General features: G+C 37.7%; 1 non-coding gene across 1 annotated transcript; it reads right to left on the minus strand.

Moving 5' to 3' along the window:
* Positions 1-8,569: 8,569 nt before the first annotated feature.
* LOC116114725 lies at positions 8,570-8,676 on the minus strand. Its single transcript, XR_004125592.1, has one exon. It is a non-coding gene; the product is annotated as a small nucleolar RNA R71 (small nucleolar RNA).
* Between the last annotated feature and the right edge of the window lie 752 nt (positions 8,677-9,428).

Genomic DNA, 9,428 nt, shown 5'->3' on the forward strand with positions numbered 1-9,428 from the left:
TTGTATAAAATTTGATGTTTTGTTTTTGGGTGTTTCAGGTGAAGTCGTGAGCCAAAGAAAGGTATGAAAATGCTCTAGACTTCGCCGGGGCGAAGCAAACTGAATAGAAGAGTTAGCTCCTGGAGGATTTCGCCGTGGCAAAGGAATTGTTGTCGCCGCGATGAATAACGTATTTTAATTTGGTGACAATTTGGCTAAGGCATTTCGCCGCGGCGAAGAAATTTTCTTCGTCGGGGCGAAGTAAGCCTTGTAGTCTCGAGAAGGTTTTGCCTCGGTGAAGAATTATTCTTCGCCGCGGCAAAACCTGGGAAATTTTTAGGGTTCATAACTGAAGAACGTCGCCGCGGCGAAGTTTCTTCTTCGCCGCGGTGACGAGCCATTTCTATAAATACCAACTTTTCTTCTTCATTCTTCACGCTGCCTTGCATTTTGAGTTGAGAGAAAATTTTTCAAACTTCCATCTTTTGCTTCCAATTTGTTTTTCCAACCAAAACTCTTACTCTACAACATTCTTAAACACCAAAACAACCCTTTTCAACAAAAATTTTCGCGAAAATTTCACGAAAATTTTTGGATCAAAAATTTGGGTCGTTTCTGGTTCGATTGGTAGCGCAAACTCCTTCATATTGGTAAGATCTCAATAACCCAAAGCCTTATTTCGGAAGATTTTAAGTTTCCAAGCATAGATCTGAAAATTTTGTGTGATTGAATTGAGAAGTGTTTTGTGGTTGTTGAGTTGTGATTGTGTTTGAAAAAGAGTGGTTTGTGCAGTAATTGATTGTTAGGAGTGTGGGTGTTGATATTTTGAAGTGTTTGTGTTGAATTGAAAAACTGTAGTTTGGGGATTGAATTGCGAATTTTTGGAAGTGCGGGTTGTTTTTACAGGTTTGACGTGGCTGTGTAGAATTAGGTCTGAATTTTTGGGGTTAATATTTTGGATTGAATTTCAGTTGGAACAATGGCTCCAAAAGTTAAGCAACCGTACAAAGGCAAGAGTAAGGGTAAGGGAAAGAGTATTGACAACCGGTTTGTGAACGATGAGACCCGAAAAAGGTATGAGGCGGCCATTCAAAAGAAGGACAGAGGGATTATTCTAGAGCATGGCTTAACCGCTACTCAGGCTTTTGATTGGAGTAGAGGGAGGCAGTGGCATATGTTTCTGCGAGCTCCTGACCAGTTGGCTATTAAGCCGCTGGTAAGGGAGTTCTATGCCAATCTCCCGGAGTGTAAGGAAGAGACGGTTTTTGTAAGAGAGGAGGACGTGCCTTTTACGAGAAAGGAAATCAATGATTTCTTTCATTTGCCAAAAATCCTCATTGATGACTACGTGGAGTTCAAGAGATCAAGGATTGATGATGACTTAATCCTCCCAGTGATTGCAAAACCGGGTGCAGAGTGGGCAGTGTCCAAGAAACAGAAAAAGACTCTTAAGGGCACACAGTTGACACCGATGGCTCGACTGTAGCAATACTATATTTGTGCGAGACTTATGCCGAAATCGCACTACAGTACCGTGACTTGCGAGAAGGCATTGCTACTTTATTCAATTGCCACAGGGAAGAGTATTGATGTGGGGGACATAATTTTAAACAGCATTAAGCTAGCAGCACAAAAAGGGCGAGCGAGTTACTTTTTCCTGCATCTCATTACAACATTATGTCTAAAAGCTGGGGTCACGGTTCAAGATGACGAGCAGCGTATTCATGCTGCTCCAACTCTAGATTCGGATTATTACAAGAAACACCTTGACCGAACGAAAGCTGCGCAACCAAGAGCAGGGGCGAAAAGGCAGAGAACAAGCCTTGCCACATCATCTAGCTCCACAGGTTCACAAAAAGAGATGATGCAAGAAATGATAGGCCTAATGAAATATATGAAGAGACGTCAGGATTGGATGGTGGAGCGAACAGAGAGGATGAATGAACTACTGACACAAAGCTTCAAGGAGCTTAATGTTGACACTTCAGCATACCAATGGGTCGACTGGGACTCGGATGAGTGGATGGGCTCAGAGGAAGAAGAAGAAGAAGAAGAGGAAGAACAAGACTGAACGGGAGCACCTGTTTATGTTTTATGTTTGTTAATTGTTTTCATTTAATTTTGTACCCACTTGAAACTTTAAACTCGGTTTATTTTGGTTTTGGATTTTGTTTATTTTGTTAGCTATTTAGTTGTTTTTAATTTGTAGTTGTTGAAAGGACGAGATTAGGTTGTAATATTTACAAGTTTGTTGTGAATTCGTTCTAACATGAAAGGACACTAGAGTTTTATTGTTTTGACAGAATTTGGATGATGAAAAGTCCGAGAACGGGTGATCATTGTGGAGCGACAATTCATGAATTAACCAGGGAGCATTCTCGTACCTTTATTAATTTTTGTATTATTCTCTATTCCTATTTTGTGCATAAGGGAATATTGGGGACAATGTCATGTTTAGTTTGGGGGTAGGGAATAGTCTTAAAACTGAGTTTAAGGGTATATTAGCTGGAAACTAGTAACCGCCTTAAAAACTGCCTAGCAGCACTTGGCGACTTCGGGTTTAACAACGCCACCTACACCTTAAACTACAAAAAAAAAAAAAAAAAAAGAGAAAATTTATTTTTGTTTTTGTTTCTTTTGGTTGTTTCGTTTCTGCCAATGATGATTTGTATAAATCAATGATGAGAATAAGATTTTTGAATTTTTATTGTTGAGAAATGTTAAGCATTGCTTCAAGTTTATGTTTATTGACTGGATTCTGATTGAGGTTTGTTGAGTGGTTCAACAACCATTTTCATTTTTTTTCAGCATGCTTAGATTCATTTTATGCGATTAGGTAAAGTCTTGATAATGTTGGTTGACTCTAGAACCTAGTTGAGAAATGCTTGAGGCGAAATTTTAGGATTAGACATGATTGAGGAGATGATTTAGGCATTTTTTGGAACGTTTGAGCCTTTCTAGCCAACCCATGAATGAAATTATCCCTAGTCACCCTTTTGAGCCGCATGAATTGTATTGCTTTAGTTTTCTTAGAAAACAATAGCTTTGTCAAATCCGTTTACCCTAAACACTTTATCGTACCCTTAGGAGATTTCGGACCTAAAGCAAAACAAAGAACGGGAAGAGTATACGAATGAGCAAAAGAATAATTTGGGGGTTGAGAGAAAAAAAAAATGATGAAGAGGCCAAAAGAATAGTTTGGGGGTTGAGAGAAAAGATACGCGTTTGAAGGCTATGAATTAGTGGACATGTTGATTGGTGGTTGAGAAGGGGTGGGTTTCGATGTGATTTTAGTTTACTTTAGGACAACTGAATTTTTCTACTTTGTTTCTTATCCTTTTTATTGGAGCCCATGACCCGAGCCTAACGTTACAAGCTTTTAAAGACCTTTTGATTCTCATCTGTGTTTAGTCCTCATTAGTGGAGAGTAGTTCGATATTTAGGCTTATGGAGTCCGTCACCATTTGATAAACTTTACAATTTTTGCATAAAATAATCCAAGAAGTTGAAATGTGGATTAAAATGGGAATCACCTACTTAGTGAACCAATTAAAGAAGACAGTCGATATAACTTATAACTTCTTGGAGTGTTGAATATTTCCTGATAATAATTTTTCAACAACTTTTGAGACATGTGCAATTTCTAGGCAATTCGCTGTGGAATTTGAGTGTTGTTGATTTTGTTGGTTTTGTTTTTCAGTTTGGTTGTGTGTTTTGTGTTTTTGTTTTTGTTTGTTGTCTGTGTTTTCATTAGTTGTGTACTATATGCTCGAGGACGAGCATCTCTTTAGTTTAGGGGTAGTTGATAATCTGTAAATTATACAGTTTTTATTAGATCTTTTTGTCGAATTTCAGGTACTTTCTAGTGCATTTTGACCTGAATTGTTGTTTAATTTTTTACTTTTCGTGTTTCAGGTTAAAATGGACATTTTGAGCAAATAAGGACAAAATGGGATAGTTTTTACTCAGAAATTAGCGGATTTCAGAAAAGAGGAGAGTTTCGGAGCAGGATAAAGCACGATGAAGCTTGTTCCCAAGGAAAAGCACCGAGAATCGAAGAATCGAATGAAGAAGCAAGCAGAGTGGCAGTTCTGTAATTTCAGAACTTTTCAAGAAACTTCGCCCCGACGAAGGAATTGTCTTCGCCGCAGCGAAGTAAGCCAGGGACGAATAGGTCTGCTTCATTCTTCGCCGTGGCGAAGTAGGCTAGGGACAAATGTGTCTGCTCCATTCTTCGCCACGGCGAAGAAGTGACGATCATTTTATTCAGTTTCGTGTTGTGCGTGTTTTGGCTGGGTTATTTGGACTAGGTATAAAAGAAAAACTTGGCCTTTTGTCCAAGGGTGGATATCTTTTTAGGGTTAGCTAATTTTTGAGTTTTCTAGGTAACTTTGAGCGAATTTGGTTGTGTGAAAGGGAGAAGATCAGAATCAGACTAAAGGATTTATCTTTTGGGGGGATTTCTATTCTTTATTCTCATTTTCATTATGTTGAACATGTTTATTTCCGAATTTCGTCTTTGTATGAGTAATTTAGTTATGAACTAATCTATTTTGGATTAGGGTTTTGATGGTAGTTTGGATTTTAAATGGGTTAAGTTTTTGATTGCGTTATTTTCATATGAATGTGCTTTGGTTGTGTGTTACTCTGAATTTTTATGCTGTATGTGATGAACATGGTGAGATTGAGAAATGAATCATGTTAGGCTTCTTGGGTAATCACCATTATAGTATTGGATGCTAGAGATAGATTCAAGAATTAATGAAATCAATTTAGGATTCTTTTGCTTAATGAGTTTGGAATTATTAATCTTCAAATTGTTGGGTGTGGAAGGTTAATAAGGATAAATAGGAAAACATAGCCCGAGAGGGTATATTTAACATATTAGTGAGTTCGATTTACAACCATTGCGCATGAATATGAATGTAGTGAAATTTGTAGGTTTAACCCTTAAAAATCCAAATAAAGTCAAGACCCTACCTGTTTTTCTTGAATTGATTTTCCGTGTTTCATATTGCTCTTCATTAAGATTTAATCCTAGTTTAAATTTCATTTTGTCGTTTTTAATTAGAATTTGCTCCCACCAATCTAAAGAATTCGATTGCTTCAACTAGATAATATTAGGAAACTTAGTGCTTTGCTAACAATCCTCTTGGGAATGATATCCTACTAATCATTTTATTACTTTTTGCAACTAGTGCACTTGCTATTTTTGCATGTTGTAGTAAACACGCATCACAAATGAAGACTGTTTTTTTTTTTTTTTTTTTTTTTTTTTTTTTTTTTTTTGATACATCTTTATGTTGTGCAGCAAACATGCCTCCACAGGTTCCGAAGACATCAAGGAGACCTAGGGTGTTCAAATTCCCTAGAGTTAACTCGACCGAACTAGCTGGAGCAACCTCTAATGATATCTCTATAGGAGGGATTCACATTAGGGAGCGACGTGAAGAAGCTCCCCAGACCATGGTTACTCACGCATCGAAAAAGAAGACCGTGGGCCAGAAATCTAGGAAAAGGAAGCAACTACATACCAAAGAGGACTCTGAATCCGAACTAGAAGGCTTTGGGGTGTTGCCAGACACCCTTCAACCCTACCAAGTCTCTACCCTAAGGACTTCCTCGAGGGATGTTCCCAGGACATCGGCTACACCCAGGAGTTCGTAAAGAGCAAAGGGAGGGACAACAACTGCTTAAGGGAAAACATGCAGACAATAAGGTCGATGAAGTGCTTGCTTCATTGAGGCTAGACTCACCTGTTTAGGATCTACTAGGGAAACTACTAGATCACTTGCATCTAGTGGTTTACACCCTTTTGGAGTGCCAACTGGCCACAGCCTTCAAAGGGTTTGTGAATTCTCAACCTAACAACCTGGTGTCCACTGCATTTCACATGCACAGTTAGGTAAAGTGATTGATCCTCTTCAAGGTTTCCTCCATACAAGTCAGCCTTTTGTTTTTTAAGATCCAAAAAAAAAAAAAAAAAAAAAAAAAAAAAAAAAAAAAAAAAATTTTATTCCTTCTTCATGCAGTCCTTACTCGTCTTGAATGTGGCTCAATAGAAGATGGACATCTATTCTACCGATCAACTCCATGAGTTGAAGGAAGAGAATGTTAAGCTAAAACAAGAACTAGCGACTTTAGATGCAAAGTTAAAAGCTTCCCACACTCGGTCGAATATATATATGACTAAGAGGAATTCTGCTATACGAACAACAGAGATCCAGAAGGTTGAGCTCGACAAAAAGGATGACGAGAATAAGGAACTTCACCGAATAGTGGCAAGGCTCACCAAATAGCTGATTCAAAGAGAGAAGGAGTTGCAAGTGAACACTGATCGTGAAAAAGCAGTAGAGAGGACCCGAGTTGAGTTATGGGAGAATTCAAAAAGGTAGTAGAAGGCACTCTAGGCAGATCTCAAGCTTGCCCAAGGGCAAGTCATTTTGCTGACCAGCAAATGGGGTGACAGAATCTCGAGCTTGAGAGGAAGGTCATTCAGTGGGTGATACAAGTGATCTATAGCTTGCAGTCGTGGATATCTCTAACCTTACTAACGAGTATCAAGAGATTCTCATCCCTATGCTAGAGGCTAAAGAGCAAAGGGAACAAAAGCTAGCCCCGAAAGATGATAACTTGAGAATTATACTGTTTTTATTAGGCTTTTTGGCCAGATTTGAGATACTTCTTAGTTCATTTTGCTTGAATTGCTACTTAATACTTTACATTTTGTGTTTTAGGCCAAAATGGATATTTTGAGCAAATAATGAGCGAATTGGAGTTTCTGACCTAGAAGTGAGTGGATTTCAGAATTTGGAGGAGTTCTGAAGCAGATTGAAGCACTATGAAGGTTGTTCCCGTGAGAAAGCATCGGAGATCGAAGAGTCAAGCAAAGAAGCAAGCGAAGGGCAATTCTATAATTTTAGAATTCTTCATGAAGGTTCGCCGTGGTGAAGGAAGTGAAACACTAGATTCTAACTTACCTCATTGTTGCGACGAAGTCTACGGATTTTTGTTAACTTCAAAACGCATAGTTTTATTTTAGGAAAGTTGTTGGTTTTTAGGTGAACTATAAAAGGAAAACTTTACCATTTTGAGAAGGGTGGACGAAGTTCGCCTGGTTTTCATTTTTCTTTAGAATAGATTTGATATTTTTGTTAAGAAAGTGAGAAGATTGGAGATTAAACCTCATGGATTCTTTAACAAGGGAAGATATCTTTTCTTTTCTCTTTAATTCAATATGTTGAATGCTACATTTACTGTTTTTCTTGCTATGTATTTTGATTTAGTTATGAACTAACCCATTTTGGGTTAGGGTTTTGATTAAGTTCGGATTTCTATGGGTTAATGAATTGATTATTGCTATTTCTATATTCTATTGCATAGATTGTGTGGTTATTCTGTTTTTAATGGAATTTATTTGATGAATATGATGAGATTGAGAAATGAATCATATTGAGCTTCTTAGGTAATCACCACTGTAGTATTGAATGCTAGAGATAGATTTGAGGATCAATGAAATCAATCTAGGATTCCATTAGCTTAATGAACTTGGATCTATTATTCTTCAATTTATTGGGTGCGGAAGTTTAATAGGGAAAAGGAGGAATTCATAGCCTGGGAAGGTATGTTTGACAACTTAGAGAATTCGATTTACAATCTGTGCATGTGAGTGTGGAATTAACATAGTCTGTAGAATTCACCCATAGAGTCTGAATGAAGTCAAAACCCTAATCGTTTGTTAAATTGATATTATTCTTGCATTTAAATTCTTGCTTTCATTAATTAGTTTTTAATACTTAGTAAGTTTTGTTTTAGTTTTATATTTAATCTCTCCCATTAATCCAAACACATTCAGTTCCTCTAACTTGAAAACAGTTAGGAAATTTAGTGCTTAACAATCAATCCTTGTGGGAATTATACTCACTCATCACTTTATTACTTTGTGCGACTAGTGCACTTGCTATTTATGCATGTTGTAGTTACAACGCATCAAGTTTTTGGTGCCATTGCCGAGGATTGAGTTGTGTATTAACATTAAATTTTTCTTGTGTTAACTTGTGGAGCTTTATTTTTGCTTAGTTGTGTGTTAGTTTAATTTTTGTTATTCTTTTTGGTTGGCTTGTGATCTCACTTTTTGTCTCTTTTTGTGTAGTTTATGCGAAGAGCAAGACGCCAGCTAGTGGTTGATCCATAAATTGAAAGAATCACTAAAAGACCAAACAGAGAGAAAAGAGAACGAGAGGCTACAGTTGAACCAGAAGTCATAGTTATAGAGATGGCAGAAAATAAAACACTAAGGGAATTCTCAGTTTCCATAGTTGAAGGCAGTGGTTAAAGCATTACTAGACCAGCTGTATAAGCCAACAACTTTGAGATAAAGTCGGTAATCATCCAGATAATTCAGTAGTCGGTACAGTTCAGGGGAGATTTGAAGGAAGATCCAAATCTACAAATCTCCAATTTTTTGGAGATTTGTGATACTTTCAAAGCTAAGGGATGGTTAATGGCATTACCATCAGGGACAATCACAACATGGAATGATTTAGCACAAAAGTTCCTGACCAAATTCTTTACTCCAGCAAAGTTAGCAAAGCTGAGAAATGATATCACATCGTTTCTACAAAAAGAGTCGGAATCATTGCATGAGGCTTGGGAGAGATACAAAGAATTACTAAGGAGGTGTCCACATCATGTGTTGCCAGTTTGGATGAAAGTTCAAACATTTTATAACGGATTGATGGTGAATGTGCAAGCTATGGCGGATGTAGCATCGGGAGGAGCACTGCAAAATAAGACTCCAGAAGAAGCTCATGAGTTGCTTGAAGTTCTGGCATGCAACAATTATTAAAGACCTAATGCGAGGGTGCAACTGAAGAAATCTATGGGCCTTTAAGAAGTTGATGCATATACAGCCATTTCAGCCCAACTGACAGCACTTCAGAAACAATTAGGAAGTATGCAGGTAAATTCCATTCAAGCACCTCAACTAACTTGTGAATTTAGTACAGGTAATCACATAAGCAACGAATGTCAAGTGGGGAACACGTTTGCTTCAGTATCATCATCATCGGAGCAGGTTAACTACTTGGCAAGAAATCAAAGGCAACCAAACAATCTGTACTTTAGCACATATAATCCTAGTTAGAGGAATCATCCGAACCTGTCTTGGGGCAATCAGAATCAACAGAATCAGCAGAACAATCAATGGAACCAAAGAGCATTGCCAAACAACCAAACAACCAAACAAGGGTGAACAATTAATCAAGAGAGCAAAGAGTGACAAAATTGGAAGACATGTTTGGAAAGTTTATGGAAGAAACCACATGTTTTATGAATGAGACGAGAACGAATTTCAAAAATCAAGGGGTGTCCATTTGGAACTTGGAGGTACAGGTGGGTCAATTGGCTGAAAAGCTAAATGAGAGACCACAGAGGTCCCTACCAAGCAA

Source organism: Pistacia vera, unplaced genomic scaffold (assembly GCF_008641045.1).
Source record: "Pistacia vera cultivar Batoury unplaced genomic scaffold, PisVer_v2 Contig720, whole genome shotgun sequence".
NCBI classification, from domain to species: domain Eukaryota; kingdom Viridiplantae; phylum Streptophyta; class Magnoliopsida; order Sapindales; family Anacardiaceae; genus Pistacia; species Pistacia vera.